We start from the raw sequence: 4,115 nt of genomic DNA, 5'->3' as shown, positions 1-4,115 counted from the left end.
AGCCACATGGATGTCATCATGGCACCTGAGTGCGCCAATGGCAGCTTGTGCTCAGCTTAAAAAGAACCCGCTAGGGAATGGGTTCTTTTTAGGCCTCCTGGAGACCACAGTATTTGGTTGCCGCAGTCTCCATCCGGGGCAGAAAGGGGTAGCGTCTCTTTCTGCCAATCTGCCCAGCCCCTAAGAATGGGAAGGGCAGCTATGAAAGAACTAGAAAAGGTCCTAAAAAGTAAAGGTATATAACTGAGCGCTAAAGTCCAAGCCATTGTATTCCCCATCACCATGTATGGATGTGAGAGTTGGACAGCGAAGAAAGCAGAGAAGAAGAAAATCAATGCATTTGTAGCGTAGTGCAGGAGAAGAGTGCTGAGGATCCCATGAATGGCCAAAGAGAAAAGAAATGGGTCCTTGGAACAGATCTAGCCTGCAAATTCCTTGGAAACGAAGAGGATCAAATTGCAGCTGTTGTACTTTGGCCACATCACAAAAAGGCACGACTCATTAAAAAAGACAATATAGCTAGGAAAAGTCTAGGGATATAGAAAGAAGGGAAGATCACATGCTAGATGGATAGACTCTATTAAGGAGGTCATGGGTATGAATTTGCAAGACCTAAGCAGAGCATTGGAGGACAGGGAGTCTTGGAGTTGTCTCATTCACAGCCATGAGCCAGAGTTGATTCAAGGGCAGTTAACAATAACAGCAGTCCAAACAGAGTGGGTGCAAAGTACCTCTTTTCCCACTCATACTACTTCGCCATGCTTCCCGGTAGGCCTGTCTCTTACATAAGATCACAGCAGAGAAATACATTGTCTAGGAAGACAACCAAGCACATCCTCACGGAGCAAGCAAACCTATGAACAACACATTCCAGTGAGGACCAAAGATCTGCAAATACTATAGAATCAGATGTATAGAATCTGAAAAATTAATCAAAAATAAATAAAATCAGAAAAATAAAAAGAAGGATGAAATGAAGTACAATTGTCCCTCCATATTTGCTAGGGTTAGGGGCACAGGACCCCCGTGAATATGGAAAAAACACAAATAACAAAAACAGCATGTTTTTCCCCTGAGAGGACACCTCTCTAGGAATCTCTAGGTCCTCCAGGGCAATTCTGTGGTCAACGTTCAACAGACACTGACATAGAACTGCACTGGAGGAGCTACAAATCCCTAGTAGAGTATTCTCTCCACTAGGTCTTTCATGCAACTTTTAGTTAAAGCTGACCATAGAGTTGCACTGGAGGACCTAGATATTCCTAGAGGGAACATATTAATAATCAAATCCGCAAATGTGGAGGGACGGGTGTATCCTAAAGAAGGACATAGCTGGCTTGCTCACAGGTTGGAATCCTTGCTCCGGATGTGCCGCAACATTTTGTTGTGTTCCCCACACTTTTTTTTAATCATCATCCTTCAAGCAATCCTGCAATAAGGGAGGATGTCTATTGGGTTGGGGAGTTTGGATAAGACTAGCATAGAATTCCTCCAAGGGAATAGGACATCGCTATATAAACCTACTTCCTACGTGAGGATGCTGCATTAGCCAAATTTGTTCGGGGATTTCTTTATTGCCTTTTGTATCCCCGAATGTGTGTGTGTGTGTGTTTGTGTGCATGTGTGTGTGAGAGAGTGTGTGTATTTGGTTCCAAAGAAAGAGCTAAGCTATTCTGTCCTTTAAACATTTGCCCTCCTGAGAATTGCTGCAAAGAGACATGCGATGCCCGGGCTTAATTTCAGCAAGTTGCCACCAAGCAAAACATCAACAAGGAAAAAAAATGCCCGGAGGCATTTTCCGCAGCCTGGAATCCATTGTTGCGGAGGCCGCCAGCCAAGTGACAATGCCTCCACATTCAGCGTGTCAGCCTTCATTTAATTTGCCAGGCAGCCTGAGCCCTCGACAGGTGGGTGAGTAACGCCTATGTGCTACAAGATTTATTTAATGGGTATCTGATGGGACCCTGGGTCCTCCCAGAGCCCTATTATCTCTGCCAAGAATAATAATCATAAAAAAAAGGGACGGCTGAAATGGCCGGGTTTTGATAGTCACAATCTGTTATCGGGAAATTGAACTGTCACCCGCGTGTGTCATGTTCATTTGAGCTGATTAAAGAGATATTAATCTACTGTCATTGTTACAGTATCTGTCATCGGTCGGAGCTGAGCTGGGGATACGGAGAGAGACCTCCTCTAGAAGCGCACAGACAGTGTGAAGGAGGAAGCAAGCACCGCATATCAATGTGACGGTACTCTGCTAGACGTAGCAAGAAGGGACAAGAGCTTTTGCTGCAAGCAGGGCATGCGCCTGGGCACCATGGTGCACATGGGGTATGTTGTTGTGGGTTGTTCTGCACCCTCAAGTCATTCCCCATTTATGGCGACCCTAAAGGGGACTATCGTGGGGTTCTCTTGGCAAGATTTGTTCAGAGAAGGTTTGCCATGACCTTCCTCTGAGGCTGAGAGTGTGTGACTTGCCCAAAGGTGAGTTTCCATGGCCAAATGGGGATTTGAACCCTGCTCTCCAGAGTCATAGGGGCTCAACAGACCGCCCCAAAAGAGTGGGCTGGAGCCACCCATTTTTGCTCCATACGCACTAAAAAGAACCTGCTCTTGGTGTGCGCGGCCACCGCCATGAGTGCACCATTAGCAATGTGCAGACACAGTGCCACACTTGCATCATTGTGGCATCCCCCATGTGGACCGGAGGCTGCCAGGATGGCGCCGCCACACTCTAGGGTTCAGGAGCATGAGGTTGCTCTGTTCTCCGAACCCTAATTTTGGCCCCAGGTCACCACAAAGCAGAGGTCTGTTCCAGGCCATAGTTCAATGCTCAAACCGCTGCTGGTGAAATGTCAGGAATAAACTCTTCTAGAACACGGCCGCACAACCTGAAAACCCCACAATAAACCTAATTATTTGGGAGTTTGGACAAAAGTCAGTGCCCAGTACTTTTGACACAGTGCCATCGGCCTCCTGATAGCCACTCTGCATATGACTCATGAAATATTTAGACGACTTCTATTGTGGAATTAACTATTTATTGATTTATAATTTAAAAGATTTATGCTCCGCCATAAAAGAAATACTCCCAAACAGCCTTTCACTTATAAGAGATGTCAGGTGCCATTTGCAGGTTGCAAATGCCTAATGTACACTTTTCACCTCTGTGTGGCGAAGAAAGGGCAATTACTCAAGGCGCACGGTTCAATAAATTCATGGAAGGAAGACTGTGGCTCTGTAGGTTTGCATCCCTTCCCGGATTAGGTTTTGCCCAGCGCAGCCTCACTCAACCTCGCAAACCGTCACAAAACTGCCTTGCTAGCAGTTTTTGTACCTTCCGCGTTCGTGCATTCTGGAGAAACTTGGGAAGGTTTTTATATACCATGAGTGAATGTTGTATGCGAGTGGCAAGACGCAACGAAGGAAACCAAGGGAGATTGCTGATACAGCAATATCTTTTTGTGAGCACAAAAAGCAATATGCTCTATGACTTTGGAAGGCAACCTTGAAGAACTTTGAAATACATAAAGGTAGACTTCAGGTGCATCTGCACTGTAGAAATATTAGAATTTGACACTACTTTAACTGCCATGGCTCTATCCTACAGGATCTTGAGATTTGTAGTTTTTTGACCCAGGACACTTTGACAATGAAAGCTAAAGACCTTGTAAAACTACAGATTCTAGGGTTCCATAGAACGGGGTTACAGCACTTAAAGTGGTGACAAACTTCATTATTTCCACAGTGTAGAGGCAACCGTAGCCTTCTTCTATCTATACGGTAATCTTGTCTTGGAAGATGACTCTCTTTATCTATCTGAAGTCGGAGGTTTCCATGGCCAGCATCCATACTTTTTTGTGGGTTTGGGGGGGCTCTGTGGCCATGTTCTAGAAGTGTTTATTCCTGACGTTTCGCCAGCATCTGTGGCTGGCATCTTCACAAAATGCGAATGGCATCTTCAGACATTCTCTGAAGATGCCAGCCAGAGATGCAGGCAAAACGTCAGGAGTAAACTCTTCTAGAACATGGTCATATAGCCCAAACCACCCCAAAAAATAGGTCTATCTGTTTTGCTCTTCATGGGTGTTGCATTTTAGATACAGTGCGTCCAC

General features: G+C 45.4%; 1 protein-coding gene across 1 annotated transcript in view; it reads left to right on the top strand.

Annotated features, from left to right (window-relative positions):
* The window catches only part of LOC121936405 (actin-1-like), a 20,176-nt gene that overhangs the window by 423 nt on the left and 15,638 nt on the right, over positions 1-4,115 (top strand). The window lies entirely within an intron of this gene.

The sequence above is a fragment of the Sceloporus undulatus genome, chromosome 7, assembly GCF_019175285.1.
Source record: "Sceloporus undulatus isolate JIND9_A2432 ecotype Alabama chromosome 7, SceUnd_v1.1, whole genome shotgun sequence".
NCBI lineage: Eukaryota > Metazoa > Chordata > Lepidosauria > Squamata > Phrynosomatidae > Sceloporus > Sceloporus undulatus.
This window is presented reverse-complemented; position numbering and strand designations above follow the sequence as displayed.